The 12,099-nt window shown below is 42.5% G+C and overlaps 1 protein-coding gene across 1 annotated transcript in view; it reads right to left on the bottom strand.

Moving 5' to 3' along the window:
* The window catches only part of fam189a1 (family with sequence similarity 189 member A1), a gene marked incomplete at both ends in the record, with an annotated part of 144,705 nt that overhangs the window by 127,990 nt on the left and 4,616 nt on the right, over positions 1 to 12,099 (bottom strand). The window lies entirely within an intron of this gene.

Here is a 12,099-nt window from a genome sequence, read left to right as displayed (position 1 = left end):
TAAACAAAAGTTACATTTTAAGTTAAGTTTCAAGCATATTTTGATTATCATGGTAATATCGTGGTACATATTATATTATAGAGCCGTTATCCAAGGCGCTTTACATAGATGCATTACACAAAAAAGACTAAAACATTTTCACGTCATCCCATCCCTATTCACTACACTATTGCATCTTCGCCACACACACACACACACACACACACACACACACACACACACACACACACACACACACACACACACACACACACACACACACGCAACACACGCAACACACAACACAGTTGTTAATCACAGTACAATAGGAGCTTCCAGTCAGCAGGCATTTCCATTGATCAGCTCTAGTCGGCAGCAGGGAGGGACAACACGCCGCTTTGTTCCAACAGGAAGTAGTTACAACTCAATAGCAGGGTTAGGATGCCAGCCAAATGCATCAATAAAGCTTTGTCTGTCTGTCAGTGTGTATGTCTGTATGTCTGTCCACATGGGGGACAATATTAGGCCCTCACATTCAGAAAGCGTAATGGTAGCCAAAAGCATGTTCCAGTATGCCATGTATAGCTTCTTTGTTTTTATAGCCTGGGTAAATATACACACTATAACAGAAGTAGGCAGAAGGAGGAAGTGGGTGTCACTTCAGAGAGTGGGTGTCACTCTATTCAGTCCAAATAACAGTTGAATCCACATAATAAAGCCTCCCTTTTCCTACTGAGGATTCACTTGAATATGGGTTCACCCAAAATGCAAACACAGGTACAATGTGAGTGTGTGTGTGTGTGTGTGTGTGTGTGTGTGTGTGTGTGTGTGTGTGTGTGTGTGTGTGTGTGTGTGTGTGTGTGTGCGTGCGTGCGTGCGTGCGTGCGTGCGTGCGTGCGTGCATGCGTGCGTGCGTGAGTGCGTGCGTGCGTGGGTGGGTGGGTGGGTGCGTGCGTGCGTGTATGAAATGTGTAATTCTGTAATTGTGTTTCTTTGGATTGATTCAATGCACTCTCTCTCCTATAATAAACCATCTAATACTCTCACAACAACAATGTGTAGCCTCTGTTGTAACCTGTCTGCTGCTCAGGGGGTTCTCTCTGCCTATGGGCTCAGTTCAACCCTACTGGCCTTTGCTATTCAGTAGTCTGTGTGCAGACCTGCTGGCGGCCGGATCCAGGCTTTTTGTTAAGAAATGCAGCATCAAGTATTCTGTCACGCTCAGCCTCCCTGTGACACACAGGCATTACTAACTACACTTGCACTACAAAGATCTGGAAACAATTACAACAAGAACATGTGTAGATAGATGCGTATAGCTATACAGCCTGCAGACACTGCACAGACCTAAGCCAAACTGTGTGTGTGTGTGTGTGTGTGTGTGTGTGTGTGTGTGTGTGTGTGTGTGTGTGTGTGTGTGTGTGTGTGTGTGTGTGTGTGTGTGTGTGTGTGTGTGTGTGTGTGTGCGCGCGCGCGTGCGCACGTGTGCGTGCGTGTGTTACACAATGTCCCTGAAATAACCAAACCAGTTGATTTAAGGATGTCATGCCACATTGGGGACAACTTGATATTAGTGCAATAAGGCTTATGTCTAACCTCAACACTTAATTGGTCCTCACCAATGCTCATGCCCTCGGCCTGTGTCTCAGAGGAGGGCTGCATCTACATGGCATGTTGTAGGCAGGTGGGTTTTTTTTATTAAGTTTTGTTAACACTACAGCCAGTTAGTACAGTCAAAGGTAGTGTTGTCCAGGTCCGATCATGTCATCAGAAATCAGGGCCGATCACGTAAGTGATCGGAATCGGATCAGAAGCAAAAAAACATGATCGGGACACCTCTAGTATCAAGATTATATTGATATCATGATATGGATATTGTCTGTGATTTTGGATATTGTACTATTGTGATATAGCATTAGTGTTCTATAAAAATCGGATCGGGAAAAATCGGTATAGGCATATACTCAAAATCAAATCAAATCGATCACGTAAGTGATCGGAATCGGATCATGAGCAAAAAAACGTGATCGGGACATCCCTAGTCAAAGGTTAAGTATAACACAAAAGGTCCCAGGGGGCTTGTTTCCATTGTGGTTCATTGTACTCAATTCATCAATAATACATAATACATATTCATTCACACACAGCATATTGCCGTTGTTGGGTGCAAACAGTATATGACCAAAAACTTTACATTCCCGGAAATGGAAAAAGTTACAATGGAGCTAATATAGTTATCAAAGGCACTTGTTAATACTTTTCATTGGTTAAATCAGGTGTAGGCCACTGAAAACACTAGTACCACCAGTGGTACAGGGCTGGCTGGTACATTGGTACACTGCCTGGCATAAACTGAGAGAGATATATTGTTTTATATATTCAATTAATTTAAGTCCAGTGCGCATCTGCATGCAAATTACCTCCTGCATGTAATTAATCCTGCTATTCACACAGCCTATCCTATTTAGTTGTGGTTACACCTTGGAGCATGTAGCCCATACATCATATGCTTTGTCACAGTGATTGGATACACCTTGGGGCATGTAGCCTATACATCATATGCTGTGTCACAGTGATTGGATACACCTTGGAGCATGTAGCCTATACATCATATGCTGTGTCACAGTGATTGGATACACCTTGGAGCATGTAGCCTATACATCATATGCTGTGTCACAGTGATTGGATACACCTTGGAGCATGTAGCCTATACATCATATGCTGTGTCACAGTGATTGGATACACCTTGGGGCATGTAGCCTATACATCATATGCTGTGTCACAGTGATTGGATACACCTTGGAGCATGTAGCCTATACATCATATGCTGTGTCGTCACAGTGATTGGATACACCTTGGAGCATGTAGCCTATACATCATATGCTGTGTCACAGTGATTGCACACACAGTTCTGGCAAAAAGCTAAAATATGTATTTGGGCATCCAGCCCTGATGGACAAATATGGTGTTGTTTGTATGTTTTTGTCTTGTAAATGTTGTTTGCCAAACGTCCAGTGTTAAGAGCCTTTAACACCAAATTAACATGAGGGGTCTTTCAAAGTTCAAACAGACAAGGCCGTCATAGGCAGACCTGTATCCCGAGAGAAGACAGACTATGCACCCACTGCACACAAAATGAAGTGGAAACCGAGCTACACTTCCTAACCATCTGTCCATTGTACCAAGACATCAGAGACACATACTTCCCACAGATTACAACCACACACGGAGATTTTGAAAACATGACCAATGACAAAAAACTCCCATATCTGCTGGGCGAAGTACAACAATGTGCAAACACAGCAGCAAGATTTGTGAGTTGCTGTGATAGGAGAAGGATATCAAACGGAACACAACCACCCTAAAGACTAATCATTGTTTAGATTCCTGCACTATACCTGCATCCAGCGATCTTGGTACAATATAGAAATTGATCTATTGAAGATTCTGACGTTCAAATGTACATATTTTTTGTTTTGATTGTATTGATGTATTGTTGTATTGTGCTTTCTGCTTTGGCAATGTAAACGTATGTTTTCTCATGCCAATAAAGCCCTTTGAATTGAATTGAATTGAATTGTTAATGAAACATGATGTATCCAGGTGCAAACTCTGAACTCTGATTGCAGTGAATAAGATGGGGTGGGAGTCTATAGGTGGGTTTATTACTCTCTCTAGTGATCATTACAATACCCTTTCTCCTGGTACCCAAAGAGACGTTTTTTGGGGGGTGCAATTGAGCTCAGAAAACCTAAAAGAATTAAGAAAAATTACAAAAACCACAAAGGGAACCATCACAACCATCACATTTCACAGCTGGAAGAAACTGCAGTCACTCAATGTTAATAGCATTTGTAGTAGATAACAGTATCACAATTTGAAATGTGCACCCTATGGCCAGAAAAATAATGAAGTCTGTGTGTTTGACTAGGGTTAGACTAGATTGCTGAATTCCCACAATGCCCATAATGCTTTAGTGCACTTCCCCTCCTTGTGGAGAGGGGGGAGGCTGCATGGAGGTGTGACTTTGTAGTCCAGGAAAGAAGTGAGACCACATTTTCATGACAGGTTTTTGGTCATGAACATGGCGTCATGACTAAAATATCTATAAAAAAACATATTACACACATAAAAACCACAGGAAAGTGTCTTAAACATCATTAAAATAAGCTTTGCAAAAGGGGTGAAGCGGCCCTTCAACAATTACTATTTATAATTATAAATAAATAGACCTGGCTGAATAGCGTGTGAAAACGTGTAGGTCACCAAGATTTTTGATTTGATTTATTTATTAGATCCCCATTAGCTTGCTGTGAGACACAGCAGCTATTCTTCCTGGGGTCTTAAAACATATCATCATTACATTATTTCTTTTATATTATTACATACATTTACATACAACATTCATCCAACACACAATACAACACAAAACTCATGATCCGTCTACTACATTGCTAGCTAGCTCCACAGTACAATTAAATCTTCAACATTGCTAATAAAGTAAATATACATTATAATGGGATATATACTATAATATATAATATAATATACACACTACAACAACACATAACACACAATATATTATATATTATATAATGTATATATATATATATATATATTATATCACAGCTCACATGCATCTCCTTCACATCTCCTGAGTGAACAAAAACAACTTCAACTTCTTCTTAAAACTCACATAGTTATCTTCATAAACAAAAAACATAGGTAAAGAGTTCCATGCCACCATTGCTCTGTAATGGACTGTTCTTTGTTTAACATTAGTTCTGCATGAAGGCAGCATAAAACGATCCTCTAATGACTGCCGAGTAAAATAATGATGTGTATCTGAGAACAATGATAGATTATTATAAATTATTGCTGGGGTTTTAGTTGTGATGATGTTTTTCACAAAACACAGTAATAAATAATCCAACCTACTTTTTACACTTAACCACACTAGATCATTGTTCATTGTACTTACTCTTGTTCGATATGGGCATTGAAGCACTATACGAGCTGCTTTGTTTTGGGCCACCTGTAATCTATTCAAGTTACTTTCTTTCGTATTGGACCAGATTACTGCACAATAATCTAAATGTGATAACACTAATGCTTGTACTAATTGTTTGAGGAGGGCGGCGGAGGGCGGCGTCTGAAAAGCTAGGGACGGCCCTCTCGTGGGCAATAAATTCTAGCCCACATCACTCAGAATAGAGTGACGGTGGTATGTTTTTGTAAATATTGAGCTCGTTCTTGGCGATAACATAGTGAACTAGAAAAAGTGCCCTTCTGGGCACAGGTCTCCACCAGGAGGATAGGACTGTGTGAGATGTTAGGCAAAATGTTTAGGAGTAATATAAACATGTTTTTTTTGTTTGTTAGTTTTTTGCAACAATTTTCTTCATTTTGTTGAGGAAATGCAGAGCCAGATCACTCATAGCATGAGGATAGAATTCTGGATGAGCAGGACATGTGCAGCATTTTGTACAAAACGGGCCACTCCTGAAAACTGGCAATGTTAGCCAATCAGTGTAGAATTTGAGAAATCCAACAGACTCGTCTTGATCACATGACTACAGAGATCATGTGTACCGATTTGCGTGACATTTGGATGAAATCTGTGCGACTAACATAAGCAATATGTTTTGCAGAAATCGGCCTCATGGTGGCGCTATAACCGGCAGATGTGGAGGGATGCAGGGACAATGTTTTTCCATGGCCTCTAGGGAGTGCGCATACATAAGTTGTATACAGATCAATGCAGTTATAGCTAAAAACAGGAATTGGCCTGTTATTGTGCAGTTTTAGGTAAAAAATGTGAAAAGCTGCCTCATGGTGGCGCTATAACAGGCCGTTCTGGAAAATGTGGGGCAGAGGTTCATCGTTGGCATCCAGGGAGTGTGTGTGCAAAGTTTGGCATCGACCGGGTTAACGGTGCCGGAGATTAGCTGGTAACGGACGGACGGAAGGAAGGAAGGACCGACGGACGGACACACACACACACGGACGGAGTGCAAAACATACTCTCTCCCCATGCCTTCGGCCTGGTGGAGACAACAAACACCAGGATGGATAGAAAGAACGTCGGGCCCAAATACATTACAAGGACAAGGAAAATGTTGTGAACAAACACGGCTGTGCTTAGATACTTTGTTGAACGTTATGTCTCTGCGCCCGTGCGCCAATCCAAGCCATTCTACGTATTTTTGTAAACTCGTCAATCTGGGTTCCTTGATGCTGTCTCCATGCTGGAAAGCTGAACATCTAATACCGTTTTCTGGCTCATTTTCTCGACGTGACGTGCTGTGGCACTTATTTACTGAGCAAGTCTGCACCATTGTGAGGTCAGTTTTAAAAAAGAACGTATACAAGCACACGGATAGTCGCTCAATGTAAACAAACCAGACAAGCCAGCAAGTATGGCGGCCGCTACCACGTGACACATATGTTGACGCCCCCTCCAGGAGATTTTGGTACACCCTATAGTGCTATCTGTCAGTTTCATTTTCACTTTGCACCTGATAAAGTGACACTTGCCACAGCACTACCCCACTGCCTTGCCAGAACCTAGCTCTGACCCTGGTGTATGGTGTTTTAAAATTGTCGAGGTAATTAATTAAGGTTAGACAAATGGGATATGGAATGACAGTAAGTCAATGCAATGTCCGCAAAGGTTTGCAAAAGGTGTATGTTTGTTTATATTAAAAACAAATCCAGAAAGACCTACAAGTTATTTTCGACGTGCAACACAACCAAGTATGAATTAGGCATGAGCCACACAGTCTGAATGGAGGTGCGAGTCACGTGTTACTGTGCTGGAACACTGAGGTACTGTCAGTCTGTCACACCTAGAAATGGCACTGATTTGAGCTGACATATGCTGCAGGAGTAGTGAGTGGCTGTAAATCCTTGGTATTGTAACGCGGGAACCATTGCCAACCTATGCCCTGCTACTATATTGCCCACAACCTATTGTGTGTGTCCTTACTATGTGACCTGTGTTCTGATTGGATCTCAGCTAAGAGAGTTGAACTGTGTTGTGTTCTGTTCAGCCCGCGAGTATTCAGTTGTCTTCCGGATCCCACAGAGTATGGACGCCGAGTGTATTATCCTCTGCCTATGCCAGGGACCAAGGACTGACAGCCACACAGACTGTTTACTGGGTGTTTACAGTGTATATGCGTGAGTTACACCAGAGCACTTGTACTGCTGTAGTGTAGCCTGTGCTATCGCAGCCTGTTGAAGAGCTGTTATTATTCCTGTGCCGTCCTGTGAACTGTGTTACCTGCCATTCTACTAGTAAAGTTCCTGACTGCCGGGAAATCCTTGTTGTGGCATTATTGCACCCACTCGCCTCCAACACCACACAAAGTGTAGCCAAAGTAAGTCCACAACAGTATCTTTATAACCAGCTTTGGCATACGTCCGTGCTCCTTCAGTGTCGCATAAAAGTGACATCAGTGTCACTAAGCTGTATTTTTTCACGCTTGTGCTTATGAAACACTAAACAGGATTATTATGTCATGTCAACATTCAAGTACAACTATCAGAAGATAGCTTAGCCAGGTAAAGTAATGACTATATGAGTCACTCTGCAAGTTTAAGGTTTTCCACCTGTCCAACGTCATTTCTCATACAGCTTTGTGTGGCTGTGGACGTCTGTGGACGTCTTTTTTGTTTAAAAAAAAAATCAAAACAAATCAAAGAAATGATTTTTTTTAAATACGTGGTGCCAAAGTTTGTGTTATTGTCATTGAGAATGCATTGGGCGTTTAAGTTAAATAACTCAGAAACTATAAAACATTTCAAAGTAAAAAGTTCCAGCATGTGTCTCCACAGTCAGCTGAATTAAAAAAAATGAATGGATTTTCTAGGTGAAAGTGATTTTCACCCACTTTTGCGTGGGCACACAAAGTGTTAACTGAGCGTGTGAGAACTGACACTTTGACAGTTCCATTTCACCATCATGCCAGCTGAGTTACAAGGTAAAAAAGGTACGATGAAATAATTCTTCAAAATTATGTAGAAAATAAGTGCGGGTAGAATATTTAATTCAATAGATGAAAGGCCCCTTCAACCAAGTCATTAAAACCAACAGTGGCATATTATTGTACTTTTGATTCTGTGTGTGTGTGTGTGTGTGTGGGCACATGCATGTGTGCGTGTATGTGGGCACATGCATGTGTGCGTGAGCACATGTATAACAACAGCAACAAACTAGGGGCGCAAAGGCACGTATCTCTGCCAGGCTGCGTTGCCTAGCCTATGCAAGTCTTGTAAGGGTGTATGTAGTGTGAAACAGCGCACGCACACACACACACACACACACACACACACACACACACACACACACACACACACACACACACACACACACACACACACACACTAAGTGCGAGTAATGTGGGAGTAAAGCGGGAATCAAACCCAGGACCTTCTACCTGTGAGGCGACAGCACTACCGACTGTGCCACCGCACCCCATCACATGTCTTAACGGCGTTTAATACAAGCAAGCAGATCTGAAATTTCGTTTTGAATCAATGGGCTGTCAATGGAGGGTATTGCAACTCTAGATTCAACTCATTTAAAAGAAATAGTGTTGCAAATTGCTCTCTCTCTCTCTCTCTCTCTCTCACACACACACACACACACACACACACACACACACACACACACACACACACACACACACACACACACACACACACACACACACACACACACACACACACACACACACACACACAGTAATAGTCTAGATAAAATATGCTGAAGTGACACTTGAAATGCAGTAGGGAGAGAACACTGCTGCACAACAAGCAGAGAATATAACTTAGTATACGTCTTTCAAACTAAATAACAGCATGTAGTGGCATTTCATTGGCTCTGTTCAGACTTACCTTGAGACTTAATTGTCTTCTAAGACGCAGACAAACTTTACTTGATTGAAACACTTCAGCTCAGAATGACCATTTAACTATTTATTGCAAAGCTATTGAATTTAGTATGGCGGTGTGGCTCTGCTCTTGTGATATCATATCATCTGATATCATATCACATTTGATATCTGTGCACCGAGACACAGCTCTGATATCAACAACGAACCGCAGAGCAGAGCATAACATAAAGACATACTGTAACGACATAACTTTCAATGCATCCATATACTGTACCACATCGATACTGAACATATCACATGATCATCATAATACAATCCATAAAACACATTATAATCACAGATACCCATAACGGAGCTAGATACCACTAGTACAATCCATAAATCACGTTTATAATCACAGAATCACCCATTACAGACATATTGCCACAGGGAGGAGGCCGGGGAGGTGGAGGGAATTTTGAAGACTGAGGACAGAGTAGTGACTGCTTAAAAGAACACCTGATTGAATGTGGGCGTGAGCGAGTTAGCTGGCAGCCAATGAGAGTGAGGGGAGTTGACATGGAGAGAGAATTACTGATAGAGAATGAAGGGGAGATTTATAATAAACCTTCTCGCCTCCCCACGTCCGAAACGGTCGAGAAATGACAGTTACCGTGTGGGGGTCCCCAGGGGGTCCCGGGAACATCCAGACCCCCAGGAACACGCCCAGGGGCTGGGCCAGTTCCGGCGAGCCGCCCGTGTCCGAAACGGTTGAGAAATGACAGTTACCGTGTGGGGGTCCCCAGGGGGTCCCTTTACTGTACTGTACTGTACTGTACTGTCACTGTACTGTCACACCCACTTTATACAGTTAATATGTGTGTGTGTGTGTGTGTGTGTGTGTGTGTGTGTGTGTGTGTGTGTGTGTGTGTGTGTGTGTGTGTGTGCGTGCGTGCGTGCGTGCGTGCGTGCGTGCGTGCGTGCGTGTGTGCAGTGTGTGTGCAGTGTGTGTGTGTGTGTGTTAGGCTGCACAACAGTGACACGCTATTTTCGTGCTCAGACACAGCCAGCCAGGGACCCAGGGACGGACCCATGGGGACAGTCAGAGACACACAAAGCTCCCTATAGGAGTGGTGGTTGCACCACTCAAAAATACAACATTTGCCCACCCAGGTGCATATCCTTCCCCAATCAATCTGTCCTACATAAGCCATGCCCATAAATAATAATCCAATTCCCCAATAACCCATTTAGGACTGGTATCGATTCTAAAAAAAAACGTCCTTATCTAGGTTTTCTGAAAAAAGAACCCAAAAATGGGTTCCCATCTTGAAAAAGGGGTTCCTGGCCAAAAGTACCAAAACTGATACTACTAATAAGAAATACCGGTAATGACAAATAATAATACTAGAAATTATTGTTCCTGAAGAAGTACCTAAGTAAAAGTACTCACATTTTCCAAAGACTGTCAAGTTTTTTTTCTCAAAAATAGCAGATCGAACTGGGAACCTCCTGCATTGGGCGCACGCGGGAGCACGCGGCGCCCGTGGCGGGACCCAGGGCAAATATATTTAAAAACCTGCAGGCGGTATTTTATTTAAATACCTGCAGGCGGGAACAGGCAGTCAAGATAAAACCAGTGGGCAATTAAACAGAGCTTATACTTATACTTATACTTACTTAAGATATGAATATGTTGGAGGAGAACGTAATTTGCTGGACAACGCACCGTACGTGGAGTCTCACGCTCTGTAATACAGTCCAAGATGGCATGCCATCTTGTGGTGGACATCAACATTAGGATTACAAAATAGTATACAAAATAAGTGGTCAATAATATTACCAGAAACCATAGGCAGAGAATGGCGAAGGAAGCTAATAGGATATTTGACCAACTATTATACCGTATCTCTCTCATAATCTCAAGTGTGCATGTACACAGTATGGTGGTTTTTTTAAACTGTGAATTGAGTTTCTCTGTGAAAGTATGAAGAAATAGGGAGGGTCCAAAGTTGTAAAACTATACGTTTTAAAAGGTAAATATCTAATAAACGACACAGTATTTGTCCTAGAGTCCTCAAGTCTCTGTGTCTAATTAACAGCCACCTCTGGAGGAGAGGAGAACATTCTCAGGTTCCGTTTTACAGAAATAATGTACCCGAATTTTCATTTTCGCAACTGTATTCAGTTCAACACAAATACAGAGAGACAGAGATGGATAGAGAGAGTGAAAGTAGTGAGTGAGTGAGAGAGAGAGAGAGAGAGAGAGAGAGAGAGAGAGAGAGAGATATGGGGGAGAGAGAGAGAGATCCTCGCCACGCATGCATGCATGGGTGAGTGCTTGTGTGTGCGACTGTGCGACTGCACGTGCGTGCGCGTGCGTACGGCATGCATTGCTTTGCCACTTTGCTTGGATCGGTGCCGACGTTTAATTCATGGAGATGGAAGGTGGAGGATGATTTGTACTGCATGTCAGTGGCTGACAGCCTCAGTGGCCCTCTGGCACCGAGAGCCACCAACCCTCATTTATTTACTGAGCCCTGGCCAGCGGCATGAGTCACACCCAGCTCCCAGCCCACAGAGCCTCACAGCCAAACACATGCTGTTCATCCTCCCTTCATGTGGATATGTTCCTCTATGCCGACTTTACTTTCCCTGAGGCCCTGCTACCATATGGATCTGTTTGTACCTGTGAAGTGTTTTTGTTTGTTTTTTTTGTTTGGGGGGAGGGGGGGGGGGGGTTGCACCTTATGTCTATCATGCGGCATGTACCTGCCGTAATGTGGACCTATACCAATGTGCTACCACTGTTGCACCTAATGCTTAACCTCATGGACACGTGTATTAGTGTATCTTCTGGTCTTATGCTACAGTATGTGAATTATGCACAGTATTTACTGCATTTTTAAAAACATGCTTATTTAATGTTAGACTTTTTTTCCCTTCTTCTCCCTTACGGGCAAACAACAAAAATGATTGAAATGATGAAAACAAATTTCACCCACTTCTTTAGACCATTTTGAAAACACCATTTAGTTTTAGTTGTATTTTGTCATCTGAAATTGTTTAGTCTTAGTCTAGTCTTAGTTGACTAAATATCAAAAACCTTATTCTTTTAGTCTTAGTCAACAAAATGAACACTGCTTAGACCTGTAAACAAGTGATTTGACAGTAGATTATAATTGGGGTGTACGTAGTACATCCGCCCCAGCAGGCTAGCTGCCAGCCCCAAGACTTGGCT

This window comes from Electrona antarctica, assembly GCF_951216825.1.
Source record: "Electrona antarctica genome assembly, chromosome: 3".
NCBI classification, from domain to species: Eukaryota; Metazoa; Chordata; class Actinopteri; order Myctophiformes; family Myctophidae; genus Electrona; species Electrona antarctica.
Note: the sequence above shows the minus strand (reverse complement) of the source record. Positions and strands in the feature narration are given on the sequence as shown.